The 16,124-nt window shown below is 45.7% G+C and overlaps 1 protein-coding gene across 2 annotated transcripts in view; it reads right to left on the minus strand.

The window, feature by feature from the left end:
• Positions 1 to 14,013, minus strand: part of LOC138663698 (oocyte zinc finger protein XlCOF6.1-like) — a 62,473-nt gene extending 48,460 nt beyond the window's left edge. Inside the window, exons 1-2 of one of the 2 annotated variants that reach the window (XM_069749998.1) lie at positions 13,961 to 14,013; positions 12,133 to 12,234 (exon numbers count right to left, since the gene is read on the minus strand). The gene's annotated coding sequence lies outside the window, so the exon portion shown is untranslated. The remainder of the gene's footprint in view (positions 1 to 12,132; positions 12,235 to 13,960) is intronic. The other variant, XM_069750000.1, reaches the window with a different exon arrangement.
• Positions 14,014 to 16,124: the final 2,111 nt, after the last annotated feature.

Here is a 16,124-nt window from a genome sequence, read left to right on the forward strand (position 1 = left end):
ATAAACCGCTTACAGTGCCTATTTAGGATGTTCTTAAACATTTTCCATTTATTATCTGTATTCTTATTTCTGAGGATATTGTCCCAGTCTACCAGATTAACGGCATCTCTAAGCTGGTCAAACTTTGCCTTCCTAAAGTTCAGTGTTTTTGTGACTCCCTGACAAGTCCCCCTAGTGAAAGACAGGTGAAACTGTACAATATTGTGGTCGCTATTTCCTAGATGCCCGACCACCTGCAGATTTGTTATTCTGTCAGGTCTATTAGATAGTATTATGTTGTGAATTCTGTGGTCAAGCTCCCTCCTGTGGTCATGAGTGGTACTTCGGCTGGTTCTGTCCATAAGCTTCCTCTGGTGGATGTGAGTGGGGCTTCGGCTTCTGAGTTTCCTTCCTCAGGTGACGAGGTTAAGTCGTTAGGTGCTGCTCTATTTAACTCCACCTAGTTCTTTGTTCCTGGCCTCCAGTCAATGTTCCAGTGTTGATCTTGCTCTCTCCTGGATCGTCCTTGTGGCCTGTCTGCCCTGCATAAGCCAAGTTCTGCTTGTGTTACTTTTGTTTGCTATTTTTTCTGTCCAGCTTGCTATTTTGGTTTGTCTTGCTTGCTGGAAGCTCTGGGACGCAGAGGAAGCACCTCCGTACCGTTAGTCGGTGCGGAGGGTCTTTTTGCGCCCTCTGCGTGGTTGTTTGTAGGTTTTTGTGCTGACCGCAAAGCTATCTTTCCTATCCTCGGTCTATTCAGTAAGTCGGGCCTCACTTTGCTAAAATCTATTTCATCTCTGTGTTTGTATTTTCATCTTTACTCACAGTCATTATATGTGGGGGGCTGCCTTTTCCTTTGGGGAATTTCTCTGAGGCAAGGTAGGCTTATTTTTCTATCTTCAGGGCTAGCTAGTTTCTCAGGCTGTGCCCGAGGCGCCTAGGTCTGGTCAGGAGCGCTCCACGGCTACCTCTAGTGTGGTGTGATAGGATTAGGGATTGCGGTCAGCAGAGTTCCCAAGTCTCAGAGCTCGTCCTATGTTATTAGTAGCTATTAGGTCACTTTGTGTGCTCTTAACCACCAGGTCCATTGTGGTTCTGAATCACCAGTTCATAACAGTATTAGGTCTAAAAGTGCTGCTCCTCTGGTTGGATTCTGCACCAATTGTGAAAGATAATTTTTCTTGGTTATTAGCAGAAACTTGTTGCCTTTATGGGTTTCACAGGTTTCTGTTTCCCAGTTAATATCCGGGTAGTTAAAGTCCCCCATAACCAGGACCTCATAATGGGTTGCAGCTTCATCTATCTGCTTTAGAAGTAGACTTTCCATGGTTTCTGTTATATTTGGGGGTTTGTAACAGACTCCAATGAGAATTTTGTTACCATTTTTCCCTCCATGAATTTCGACCCATATGGACTCGACATCCTCATTTCCTTCGCTAATATCCTCCCTTAATCTTCTATCACGTTAGATCTCATTTCTGATTCACACACACAAGTTTGAGGCTTTAATAAAAGCTTGTTTGTAATAACAAAAAGACAGGAGTTATTTGATGCCCAAATCTCCCTGTACGGTGTGTTTTTTTCATCTATATATGATGGGCGTTTCTGTTTGCACAAATACCGCGGACAGAAACTATTTGATCCAAAACTCTCCATGTACAGTGTTTTATGGGGTCTATTTCTAGGCCTTAGGCTTTCCTATATTGCAAGAAAAAACACCAGAAAAAAGATATTAACCCCTTTACCCCCAAGGGTGGTTTGCACGTTAATGACCGGGCCAATTTTTACAATTCTGACCACTGTCCCATTATGAGGTTATAAACTCTGGAAGGCTTCAACGGATCCCGGTGATTCTGACCTTGTTTTCTCGTGACATATTGTACTTCATGATAGTGGTAACATTTCTTTGATAATACTTGTGTTTATTTGTGAAAAAAAATGGAAATTTGGTGAAAATTTAGAAAATTTCACAATTTTTTAACTTTGAATTTTCATGCCCTTAAATCACAGAGATATGTTACACAAAATACTTAATAAGTAACATTTCCCACATGTCTACTTTACATCAGCATGATTTTGGATCCAAAGTTTTTTTTTTTGTTAGGGAGTTATAAGGGTTAAAAGTTGACGAGCGATTTCTCATTTTTACAACACCATTTTTTTTAGGGACCACATCACATTTGAAGTCACTTTCAGGGGTCTATATGATAGAAAATAGCAAAAAGTGACACCATTCTAAAAACTGCACCCCTCAAGGTGCTCAAAACCACATTTAATTTAAGAAGTTTATTAACCCTTCAGGTGCTTCACAGGAATTTTTGGAATGTTTAAAAAAAATGAACATTTAACCTTTTTTCACAAAAAAATTACTTCAGATCCAATTTGTTTTATTTTACCAAGGGTTATAGGAAAAATTGGACCCCAGAAATTTTGGACAATTTGTCCTGAGTACGCCGATACCCCATATGTGGGAGTAAACCACTGTTTGGGCCCATGGCAGAGCTCGGAAGGGAAGGAGCGACATTTTCAATGCAAAATTGGCTGGAATTGAGATAGGACGCTATGTCGCGTTTGGAGAGCCCCTGATGTGCCTAAACAGTGGAAACTCCCCACAAGTGACACCATTTTGAAAAGAAGACCCCCTAAGGAATTTATCTAGATGGGTGGTGAGCACTTTGAACCCCTAAGTGCTTCACAGACGTTTATAATATAGAGCCTTAAAAATAAAATATCATATTTTTTTCAGAAAAATGATATTATCGCCCCCAAGTTTTTATTTTCCCAAGGGTAACATGAGAAAGTGGACACCAAAAGTTGTTATGCAATTTGTCCTGAGTATGCTGATACCCCATATGTGGGGGTAAACCACTGTTTGGGCGCATGGCAGAGCTTGGAAGAGAAGGAGCACCGTTTGACTTTTTCAACGCAGAATTGGCTGGAATTGAGATCAGACGCCAAGTCGCATTTGGAGAGCCACTGATGTGCCTAAACACTGGAAACCCCCCACAAGTGACCCCATATTGGAAACGAGACCACCTAAGGAACTTATCTAGATGTGTGGTGTGCACTTTGAACCCCCAATTGTTTTACTAAAGTTTATAATATAGAGCCGTGAAAATTAAAACATTTTTTTTCCCACAAAAATGATATTGTCACTCACAATTATTTATTTTCCCAAGGGTATCCGGAGAAATTGGACCCCAAAAGTTGTTGTGCAATTTGTCCTGAGTACGCTAATACCCCATATGTGGGGGGAACCACCGTTTGGGTGCATGGCAGAGCACGGAAGGGAAGGAGCACCATTTTGGAATGCAAACTTTGGCGTCACGTTGCATTTGCAGAGCCCCTGCAGAGCCTACTGTACCTAAACAGTAGAAATCCCTCACAAGTGACCCCATATTGGAAACTAGACCCCAAGTGTTTCACTAAAGTTTATAACGCAGAGCCGTGAAAAATAAAAAATCTTTCATTTTCCACAAAAATTATTTTTTAGCCCCCAGTTTTGTATTTTCCCAAGGGTAAGAGGAGAAATTGGACCCCAAAAGTTGTTGTCCAATTTGTCCTGAGTACGTAGATACCCCATATGTGGGAGAAAACTACTGTTTGGGCACACGTCGGAGCTCATAAGGGAAGAAGTGGCGTTTTGGAATGTTGACTTTGATGGAATGGTCTGAGGGCGTCACGCTGCGTTTGCAGAGCCCCTGATATACCTAAACATTAGAAACCCCTCACAAGTGACCCCATATTGGAAACTGACCCCCAAGGAACTTATCTAGATGTGCTGTGAGAACTTTGAACCCCCAAGTGTTTCACTAAAGTTTATAACGTAGAGCCATGAAAATAAAAAAATAATTTTTTCCCACAAAAGTGATTTTTTAGCCAAAAATTTTTTATTTTCTCAAGGGTAACAGGAGAAATTGGACTGCAAAAGTTGTTGTCCAATTTGTCCTGAGTACGCTGATACCCCTTATGTGGGGGTAAACCACTGATTGAGCGCACGTCGGGGCTCAGAAGGGAAGTAGTGACGTTTTGGAATGCAGACTTTGATGGAATGGTCTGCGGGTGTCACATTGCGTTTGCAGAGCCCCTGATGTGCCTAAACAGTGGAAACCCCTCAATTCTAACTCCAACCCAAACCCCAACACACCCCTATCCCTAATCCCAACCCTAAACACACCTCTAACCCCAACACACCCCTAAACCTAACCACACCCCTAACCCAAACACACCCCTAACCCTAATCCCAACCCCAACACACCCCTAACCCCAACACACCCCTAACCCTAATCCCAACCCCAACACACCCCTAACCCCAACACACCCAACCCCAATCCCAACCCCAACACACCCCTAACCCAAACACACCCCTAACCCAAACACACCCCTAACCCTAATCCCAACCCTAAACACACCTCTAACCCCAACACACCCCTAACCCTAATCCCAACCCCAGCACACCCCTAACCCCAACACTCCCAACCCCAGCACACCCCTAACCCCAACACACCCAACCCCAATCCTAACACACCCCTAACCCCAACACACCCCTAACCCTAATCACAACCCTAACCTTTACCCTAACCACACCCCTAACTCTGACACACCCTTAACCCAACCGTAAACGTAATCCAAACTAACCCCCAACCCTAACCTTAATTTTAGCCCCAACCCTAACCCTAACTTTAGCCCCAACCCTAACCCTAATGGGAAAATGGAAAAACATTTTTTTTATTTTATTCTTTTTCCCTAACTAAGGTGGTGATAAAGGGGGGTTTGATTTACTCTTTATAGCGGGTTTTTATGTTTGGCAGCTGTCACACGCTAAGGGTATGTGCACACATCAGGATTTTCTAGCAGAAATTTCCTGACAAAAATCGGATATTTCTGCCAGAAATCCGCAAGCGTTTTTTTCGCGTTTTTGATGCGTTTTGGTGCGTTTTTTCCCAAATGCATAGAATAGCAGGAAAAATGCAGAAAATCCGCAAAATTAATGAACATGCTGCTTTTTTTACCACAATGCATTTTTTTTGCGGAAAAAAAGGCATCATGTGCACAAAAATTGCAGAATGCATTCTAAATGATAGGATGCATATGTCTGCAGTTTGTAATGCGTTTTTATCACGTTTTTATTGCGAAAAAACGCAAAAGAAATGCGAAAAAACCTGAACGTGTGCACATCTCCTAAAAGACACTTTTTATTGCAAAAAATAGTTTTTGCATCACGACATTTTGAGAGCTGTAATTTTTCCATATTTTGGTCCACAGAGTCATATGAGGTCTTGTTTTTTGCGGGACGAGATGACGTTTTTATTGGTACCATTTTCAGGACATGAAATTTTTTGATCGCTTTTGATTCCGATTTTTGTTAGGAGGAATTAAAAAACAGTAATTCATGAATTTCTTTTGGGGGGCGTTTATACCGTTCCGTTTGATAAAATTAATAAAGCAGCTTCATTCTTCGGGTTAGTACGATTACAGTGAAATCTCATTTATATCTTTTTTATGTTTTGGCGCTTTTATACAATAAAAACTATTCTATATAAAAGCATTAAGCTACTTACTGGTAGCGGCATTTCTCGGAGGCCCATGACAGCACGACGAGCACGACGAGAGAGGGGATCCGCCCATTAGGAACAGGAAACCTACAGATACAAAAGGGCGGTACCTCTCCCTTGCCTCAGTTGTATTTCAGAGTCTTGAGAGGACTACCGCGGTTAGTGGTACACAAAAATATACACTATATACAGATTATATACAAAATATCAGACATCCATTGGGACTGGTATCGTATTGTGAAATATATACATTTATAGGAAGTGCAACCCCCAGTGAATAGGGAGGGAACTAAGGGTGCTGTCATGGGCCTCCGAGAAATGCCGCTACCAGTAAGTAGCTTAATGCTTTACTCGGACTCCCATGACAGCACGACGAGAGAATTACAGAGATGTAAGCTTCCTTAGGGAGGGACTATGGCCTGTAGCACCCTTAATCCGAATGTGAGATCAGAGGAAGCCCCCAAATCCAACCTATAGTGTTTAAAGAAGGTGGACGGGGATGACCATGTGGCCGCCTTACATATCTGGTCAATTGATACTCCAGACTTTTCCGCCCAGGATGTAGCCATGGCCCTGGTGGAATGCGCCCTCAGATTCTGCGGAGCCGGACCTCCACCTGCAGTGTAAGCCAAAGAGATAGCCTCCCTAATCCACTTTGCTAGAGTGTATTTTGATACCCTAAGTCCCTTTCTAGGGTTTTGGAAGGATAGAAACAACGCATTATCCTTCTTCCATGTGTCAGTAATAGAGATGTATTCTAGCAGGCATCTCCTAACGTCTAATGTATGAAGAAGTTCTTCTTTAGGGTTGGAAGGATTGGGAAGGAAGGATGGTAAAACTATCTCTTGTGTCCTGTGGAACTGTGATGACACTTTTGGTAAATAGGCTGGGTCCGGTCTGAGGATTACTCGGTCTGGTAGAAACTCCGTATAAGGGGCTACCCTGGAGAGCGCTTGTATGTCCCCAACTCTGGGAGCAGATGTAATTGCCACCAGAAAGGCTGTCTTAAGAGATAGGGCCTTAATTGAAGCTGTTTGTAATGGTTCAAATGGCTCTCTAGTCAATGCTGACAGGACTAGGTTGAGATCCCAAGGCATAGATCTATCCTTATGTATGGGTCTAGCTCTAATAGAAGCTTTAATGAACCTTGAGATCCAATAATTATTGGCGATGTTACATGAAAATAGAGCCCCTAGGGCCGAGACCTGTACTCCTAGGGTACTAGTGGATAGATTTAATCCTAGGCCCTTCTGCAGAAACTCTAAGATTTGTTTTATAGGTATTCCCTCTTCTAAATTAAAATCAGAAGAGGCCAGAAATTTCCGCCAGGTCCTAGCGTAGATTGTTGTAGTTATCTGTTTTCTACTTTTCATAAGGGTCTCAATTAGACTCGAGGAGAACCCTTTGCTTTTTAGTAACGCCCTTTCAAAATCCATGCCGTTAAATGGAGACTCTTTACTTGAGGATGGCTAATCGGCCCCTGGTAGAGCAGATCTGGAATGTCCGGAAGTACCCAGGGGTCCTCCACAGACATGGTCCTGAGCCAAGTGAACCAGGCCCTTCTGGGCCAAAATGGGGCAATCAATATAACTCTGGCTCGATCTTCCCTTATCTTCCTGACTACTAAGGGGATCAGGCCCAGTGGAGGAAATGCATATGCCAGTCGAAAATCCCAACTGATCAGAAAAGCGTCTACCGACAGAGGATTTTCTCTGGGATTTAGGGAACAAAATTTTGTTGTCTTCCGGTTGTCCCTGGTAGCAAATAAGTCTACTTCTGGATGACCCCATTTGTGGACGATCTGATCGAACACGCCATTGTTTAGGGACCACTCCCCTTGTCTCAGGGTGTTGCGGCTTAGAAAGTCCGCTTTGATGTTTTCTTTTCCTCTTATGTGCAAAGCAGTTAGAGATAAGAAGTAACTTTCTGCTGTCTGGAACAGACGATCCGCCACTTTCATCAGTGACTCGGAATGAGTTCCACCCTGATGATTTATGTATGCGACCGCCACCTGGTTGTCCGATAGGATCTTGACATGATGACCCTGCAGATATAAGAGGAATTTTTTCACTGATAGCTCTACTGCCATTAACTCTTTCTGGTTGGAGGAGGCTGATGTCAGGGGAGGGAACCATAGGCCCTGAACTGTCATGTCATCTATGTGTGCTCCCCAACCCGTAGGGCTAGCGTCTGTAGTTACAACACGCGTAGCCTGAGACACCCAGGGAACTCCCGCCGATAAGTTCTTACTATCCAGCCACCACCTAAGAGATGTGAGAGCTTTTGGACCTAAGGTAATCTGATTCTGCAGGGACCCCTGTAAGATTCTATCATTAACCAGCACCTCGGATTGTAAAGGTCTGGTGTGGAACTGGGCCCAACGGACGGTGGGAATGCAAGAGGTTAAAGAACCCAGTAGAGACATAGCCTGTCTAAGGGTCATGGATGGTTTGTCAATTGCCCTAGACACCTGCTGTTGGATATGTAACAACTTGTCGGGTGGAAGACAACACTGTTGGGATTCTGAGTTTAATAATAGTCCCAAAAATCTTTGTATTTTCTGGGGCTGTAAACGAGATTTTTCGTAATTTATGATCCACCCCAGATGCTCGAGTTTGGCTGTGGCTGACTCTAGCTGAGAACGGCAATGGTCTGCAGAGCTCCCTACTATAAGAAAGTCATCCAAGTAGGGAATAATTAGGATGTCAGACTCTCGTAAGTGTGCCATGACTTCGGCCACTAGCTTTGTAAACACTCTAGGAGCTGATGATAAGCCAAAGGGAAGAGCTCTGAACTGGAAATGGCGAACCTGGCCCCCCATTGACACAGCTACTCTCAGGAATTTCTGGAAGTGTTCATGTATTGGAACATGATAGTATGCATCTTTTAGATGTACCACTACCATGAAACAGTGATTAAACAACATCTTTATTGCTGAGTTGATTGTTTCCATCTTAAATGACTCATTGACCAGAAACTCATTAAGACATCTGAGATTAATGATCGTTCTAAACGAATCATCTGGTTTCTTAATCAGAAAAATAGGAGAGTAAAACCCCCTCCCTCTTTCTGATTCCGGAATTTCAATCAACACTCTTTTGGAACATAAGTTGATAACCTCGGCTTCCAGGGCTGCTTGCTCAAGGGGGGAGGAACGTAATGGGGTCAATTTAAATCTGTCACGAGGCCAGAGATTGAAGTCCAGTTTTAGACCTTCAGTAATGATGCCTCTGACCCATTTACTGTTGGTAATGTTAAGCCAAGCTGGAGAAAATGCTGACAGCCTGCCCCCCACCAGAACCGCTAGTCATTGGTCCGGTTTTTTCTGCTCCTTTGAGGAACGGCGAAACATATAGCCCGTACCTCTACCGCGTCTGTCCTCCCATCTAAAACTTTCTCTAGTGGGAGAGGACCCGCGTTTCTTCCCGCGACCAAATCTCCTTCGACTGAACGGCCGGCGGTAAGATGGATATAGATTGGGAAATTTCTTTTTATCATCCCCTGCTTTTTCCAACAACTCGTCCAGTGTTGGACCGAAGAGATATTGACCTTCGCACGGGATGGCGCAGAGCTTGGTTCTAGACTGAATGTCCCCCGACCAGCATTTCAGCCACAAGGCCCTGCGAGCAGCGTTGGATAGTCCTGCCACTCTGGCCGCCATTCTGACAGAGTCCACCGATGCGTCCGATAGGAAGGCTGCAGCATTCTGAATAGTTGGTAGGGTCTTCAGAATAGTGTCTCTGGATGCACCGTCCTTAAGTTGAGACTCTAACTGATCTAGCCAGACCATTAAAGATCTGGCCGTACATGTTGCCGCCACGGCTGGTCTGAGAGACCCAGCCGCCATCTCCCAGGTACCCTTAAGGAATATGTCTGCCTTCCTGTCCAGAGGATCCTTGAGGGTCCCCATATCCTCAAAGGGTAAAGAGGCCTTCTTTGACGCCTTCGCCACAGCCGCGTCTAATTTAGGAGCTTTATCCCATGTCTCTACAACCGGATCGTCAAAGGGATACCTGCGTTTTAACGCTGGTGGAAAGGCTCCCTTTTTTTCAGGTTTCTTCCATTCTCTAAGAATCAAGTCCTGAATTTTTTCGTTTACCGGAAAAGATCTATGTTTCTTACGATCAAGTCCGCTAAACATCATCTCCTGTCTCGAGGGTTGTGGTTTAGGTTCCTCTATACCCATGGTGCCTCTGACTGATTTGACAACTTTGTCGATTCTATCCAAGGGTAGACAGAATCGTCCTGACTCATCAGATGAAGAGGAGAGAGGACTTGAGAGATAGGAATTCTCCTCTCCTTCTTCTCCTGAAGAATTAGAGTCCAAGGGAGTCCTATGTTTTGAGCCTTCTGCTTGGGATAGGGACCGTAGTGATTCCCTTACTTCCAGCCGGATCATTTCCCTCAGACTTGCCGGAGTTACGGACTCTTCTGCTACCTAGGGGAGGACAATATAGGAGATAACTAATATCTGACCTAATGTCACTACCACCAACCCTCTCCTGTAGACCTCACCGTCTGCTGTATACAGGGGGCACATAACTTTTTTGCACAAGAGTCAGGTAGAGGGACTCCACAGAGGGCACATTCCTTATGCTTAGACTTCCCCGTACTCTTCTTCCCCTAGAAGATAAAGTATAAAGGGGCCTGCGTCACCGAGTGAACTTTCACGTAGCTCACTTACCCGTGCGCCAAAGTATAGTACCGGAATCCGAGGGGTCTCTTTAGCCGAAGCTCTGGATCCTTGTTCGGAAGAGCTCTTACGACTAGGTTGGTCGCCTCTCTCCTTCTGTTTGGGCTTCTGACGTACCTCGTCTGGCAGCTGCTGCTGCTCACCACCACTCTCCATGACGAAATGCGACCAAAAGCAGGGATTGTCATCTCCACCTGCATAAGTACCCCTTGGATCCGGTCAGCAGATGAGTCAGCGCTGTCCCTATTGGTCAAGGATACAGCAGAGGGCAGGAGGACTTGCGGCAGAAGACCGGCATACAGACGTGATGGGCGCCGCCATTTTGGAACGACTGCGCATGCGCAGACGTCCGGCGACCCGGAAGCGGCCGCTAACCCCGCCCCCCCCACGTCACTGCACTGGAAATGCTCCAGCACACGCTGAGAGCTGTGCAGGACGCCGGGGATGGAGTGCGGCGCTCCGGGAGCTCACCCACACGCCTGAACCCGGCATCTGCAGCCCCACCATACCGCTGCACCACCAATGGGAATACTTACCTGCGCTGACATGATGGAGGCAGGAAATCCTCCGGACTCCGCTCCCTGCTGTGAACGCCACTGCCGTGAAGTCCAGCAAGGACCACCGTGGCGTCTCCAGGGATCTCCGCACCGGCCGAGGTAGGAGACCCCCCCGCTACCGTAATCAGCCGGCCGGCCTGGGCCTTCTGTCTGTAGGCACCCGTCCCCTCAGGAACAGGAAACCAACTGAGGCAAGGGAGAGGTACCGCCCTTTTGTATCTGTAGGTTTCCTGTTCCTAATGGGCGGATCCCCTCTCTCGTCGTGCTCGTCGTGCTGTCATGGGAGTCCGAGTAAAAAATAATTATTTTTGCATCGCTTTATTCTGAGGGCTAGAACTTTTTTTTCTGCTGATGACGCTGTATGGCGGCTCGTTTTTTGCAGGACAAGATGACATTTTCAGCGGTACCATGTTTATTTATTTCCGTCTTTTTTATTGCGTTTTATTCCACTTTTTGTTCGGCGGTATGATGATAACGCATTGTTTTTTGCATCGTTTTTAATTTTTTTTTTTACAGTGTTCACTGAAGGGGTTAACTAATGGGACAGTTTTATAGGTCGGGTCGTTACAGACGCGGTGATACTAAATATGTGTACTTTTATTGGTTTTTTGTTTTTAAATTAAGAAATGTATTTATTGGAACAATATTTTTTTTCTTTATTTAGGAATTTGAAAAAAAAATATTTTTACACAATGTATTTTTTTTTACATTGTCCCAGGGTAGGACATCACTATATATTGTCAGATCGCTGATCTGACACTTTGCATAGCACTGTGTCAGATCAGCCATCTGACAGGCAGTGCAGGAGGCTTGCCGGCGCCTGCTCTCAGCAGGCACTCGCAAGCCACTTCCCTGCAGGATCGGGAAGGACTCCCGTGGCCATTGCGTTGTTCTGAGTGTCTCAGGGAAGTACGCAGGGAGCCCCCTTCCTGCATGATGTTTCCCTATGCCACCGGAATGCTGCGATCATGTTTGATTGCAGTGTTTCGGGGCTTAATGTGCTGGGAGCGGTCCGTGACCGCTCCTGGCACATAGTGCTGGATGTCAGCTGTGATAATCAGCTGACACCCGGCCGTGATCGGCCACGCTCCCCCCGTGAGCGCGGCTGAGCGCATATGACGTATTATCCTGTCGGTGATCATATGGGCCCAAGCCACCTCGACGGCATAGTACGTCAGATGTCAGAAGGGGGTTAAATTCCTATCTAAAGCTTAGGCCCGCTCTATTGATGTTGAGTTCCCTGACCAGTTCATGAAATTGTTCACTCGTTCCTGCCTAGATACTAAAAATGTCATCAATATATCTATACTATACCCAAATATATGGATGCCACTATTTATGATCATACCTGAATATTGTGGTTTCCTCCCACCATCCCAGGAATAGATTAGCATATACGGTGACACAGGGGCTCCCCATTGCAGTACCTCTGAGCTGGTGGAAGTACTTCCTGTCAAAAAGAAAGAAGTTATAAGAGTGAATTTTAGAAGATCCTCTATGAAGTCATTGTGTCTGCTACACTCTATAGAACTCGATTTCAAGATATCTCTTAGCCTAGTTTCACATTTGCGTTTAAATCCGCAGCATTTAAAATGCATCCGCAAGTGGTGAAAAAAACGCATGTAAACACGTAAAAACACTGCATTTTTTAGACACATGCGGTTAAAAAAAACGCCGCGTTTGTACGCGCTTACATGCGTTTTTTCCTGCGTTTGCGCTTTTGGTACGCATGATGAGAAATTTCACAAGAGAAAAATCAAGATCCAGACACCGTCAATGGGACTACAGAGGGCGTGCATTATAACGAAACGCGGAACGGTATAAACGCCTCCCCCAAAAGAAATTCATGAATAGCTGGTTTTTGTTCATTCTGCTTCACAAAAATCGGAATAAAAAGCGATCAAAAATGTCACGTGCCTGAAAATGTTACCAAAAAAAATGTCAATTCGTCCCGCAAAAAACAAGACCTCACATGAATCTGTGGACCAAAATATGGAAAAATTGTAGCTCTCAAAATATGGTAACGCAAAAAATATTTTTTGGAATAAAAAGCGTCTTTCAGTGTGTGACGGCTGCCAATCATAAAAATCCACTAGAAAACCCGCTATAAAAGTAAATCAAACCCCCCTTCATCACCCCCTTAGTTAGAGAAAAATTTAAAAAATGTATTTATTTCCATTTTCCCATTAGGGTTAGGGCTAGGGTTAGGATCCTTTTATCACCTTGATGGTTGGGGGGTGGCTTAGGGCTAGGGTCACTTTATCACCTTGATGGTGGGGGGTGGCTTAGGGTTAGGGCTAGGGTTTGGATCCCTTTATCACCTTGATAATGTGTGTAAAGCGCTGCGGAATATGTTAGCGCTATATAAAAAAAAATAAAGATTATAAAGATGGTGGGGGGTGGCTTATCAGTCTCTTGTTTTTCTCTATTGAAACGCATGCGTTCAAAAACGCAACCAAACGCATGTGCTTAAAAACGCATGCGTTTACATAGACAGCAATGCATTTTTTTGACTCAAACCTTGCGCAATCGAACGCATGCGTTTCCTGGCGGCAAATAGACGCCTCTAGAAATTACTACATGTTGCATTTCCGCGCCAAGCCGCAAGCGACGAAAAGACGCATGCGTCGTCAAACGCAGCAAAACGCGAACAAAAATAACGCATGCGTTTTTAATGTTAAATATAGGAAAACACGATGCATGCGTTTATATGCGGTACAAACGCTGCGGACACAAACGCAAATGTGAAACCAGCCTTATTCCTCTGATACCATCCTCATGTGGTATATTACTGTACAAAGCCTCGATATACGGTACGGCCTACAGGCTATACATGTAGGGGAGCAGGCAGAGGTAAAAGCATTCTCCAGATGGATTATTCCAACTGCAGCACAGGAGGAGGTACTATGGGAACATTATACTGTGTGTGAGGGGATGGCAGTACTGCATAAGACATTACACTATGTGAGGGGCAAGAATGGGGCTATGTACTATGAGAACAATCCGTTCCCTCCCTTCCTGTCTCCCATAGTTGGGTCGTGTGTATCTATTACAGGAAACAGAACAAAAACGTTATAATTCTTATAAAGTGGCAACAAAAAACCCCAAACGAATCTCCGAGCTGAAGGGGTTAATGCCTCCCCCCTCCTCAGTAATGGGGAATCTCCAGCACCTACCTCCACCTGCAGAGCCCCACAACACAGCTGCTCTGTGCACACAGGACCTGTGATGAGGTCACAGGAGGGGAGGAGCCAGGGGTCACATGATCAGGGGCCTCAGTGTATGCAGGACTCTGCTGTGCTGGTTGTCATGGTGCTGGATGTGGGGAAGTTTATGTGTGGGGTCAGGAGGGGTTTACAGGGCGGATGTAGCAGAGCCGTGTGTACGAGGTGTACGGAGCAGAGCCGTGTGTGTACGAGGTGTACAGAGCGGAGCCGTGTGTGTACGAGGTGTACGGAGCAGAGCCGTGTGTGTACAAGGTGTACGGAGCAGAGCCGTGTGTACGAGGTGTATGGAACGGAGCCGTGTGTGTACGAGGTGTACGGAACGGAGCCGTGTGTGTACGAGGTGTATGGAACGGAGCCGTGTGTGTACGAGGTGTACGGAGCGGAGCCGTGTGTACAAGGTGTATGGAGCGGAGCAGTGTGTACGAGGTGTACAGAGCGGAGCCTTGTGTACGATGTGTATGGAGCGGGGCCGTGTGTGTTCAAGGTGTACGGAGCGGGGCCATGGGTGTACAAAGTGTACTGAGCGCGGCAGTGTGTACGAGGTGTATGGAGCGGAGCAGTGTGTACGAGGTGTATGGAGCGGAGCAGTGTGTACAAGGTGTATGGAGCGGAGCAGTGTGTACGAGGTGTATGGAGCGGAGCCTTGTGTACGATGTGTATGGAGCGGGGCTGTGTGTGTTCAAGGTGTACGGAGCGGGCCATGGGTGTACAAAGTGTACTGAGCGCGGCAGTGTGTACGAGGTGTATGGAGCGGAGCAGTGTGTACGAGGTGTATGGAGCGGAGCCGTGTGTACGAGGTGTATGGAGCGGAGCAGTGTGTACGAGGTGTATGGAGCGGAGCAGTGTGTACGAGGTGTATGGAGCGGAGCAGTGTGTACGAGGTGTATGGAGCGGAGCAGTGTGTACGAGGTGTATGGAGCGGAGCAGTGTGTACGAGGTGTATGGAGCGGAGCCGTGTGTACGAGGTGTATGGAGCGGAGCAGTGTGTACGAGGTGTATGGAGCGGAGCAGTGTGTACGAGGTGTATGGAGCGGAGCAGTGTGTACGAGGTGTATGGAGCTGAGCAGTGTGTACGAGGTGTACAGAGGGGAGCTGTGTGTATGAGCTGTACGGTGCGGAACTGCATGTGTACGGGGCGTACGGAGCGGAGCCATGTGTGTACGAGGTGTACGATGCGAAGCCGTGTGTGTACGAGGTGTACGGAGCGCAGCCGCGTGTGTGCGAGGTTTACGGAGCGGAGCCGTGTCTATAATCAGCTTTTGGGGGCTAAATGGTTTTCTAAACTTGACCTTAGAGCGGTTCACAATTTCATACACATCCATAAGGGTCTATCTAGACACTGAAACACCTACTTCCTGGAGAGTGTTTTTCACTTAGGTTGATATTGTGAGGAGGCTTTTCTTCACCATGGAAAAGGATTCTACAATCATCCACCACTATTTTCTTCTGTGGACGTCCACACCTTTTTGTGTTCCCAAGCTCACCAGTGGACTCTTTTTTTTCCAGAATGTACCAAACAGTTGATTTGGCCACTTCTAACATTTCTGATATCTCTTTGGTGGATTTGATCTTTTTACTTACATTGAGAGCTCATTTCCATGTTATGGGTTCACAGCAACAGCTTACAAATACAAATCACACCTGGTATCAGCTCCAGACCTTTTACCTGTTTCATTGATGATGGATTAACGAGGGAAGAGCCCATGCAACCAAAGAACAATTACTGAGATAATTGTCCAATTACTTTTGGCCCCTTGAGAAAGAGGCAGCTCTCTATTAAAAAGCTGTAAATCCTAAACCTTTACTCCAATTAGGATGTGAATACCTTCAAATTAAAGCTGCGAGTCGGCACTTTAAGCTCAAATTGATTATATAACTGTATCTTGGAAATGTTTTGGTAAACAGCTAAAACGCCAAAACTTGTGTCACTGTCCAAATATTTTCTGGACCTATTGTCACGATCCCACCAGGGGTTCGGTCAGCGAACGGCACGACACACACACACAAGATGGAAATGGGGAGAAGAAAGCCCTACCGATAGGGAATGATGGATGGGAAACCTCCTGAGCTCCAACCTGAGCCTGTCCTTGCACCCCCCTAGTGCCCTAAGTGG

Source organism: Ranitomeya imitator, chromosome 2 (genome assembly GCF_032444005.1).
Source record: "Ranitomeya imitator isolate aRanImi1 chromosome 2, aRanImi1.pri, whole genome shotgun sequence".
NCBI classification, from domain to species: domain Eukaryota; kingdom Metazoa; phylum Chordata; class Amphibia; order Anura; family Dendrobatidae; genus Ranitomeya; species Ranitomeya imitator.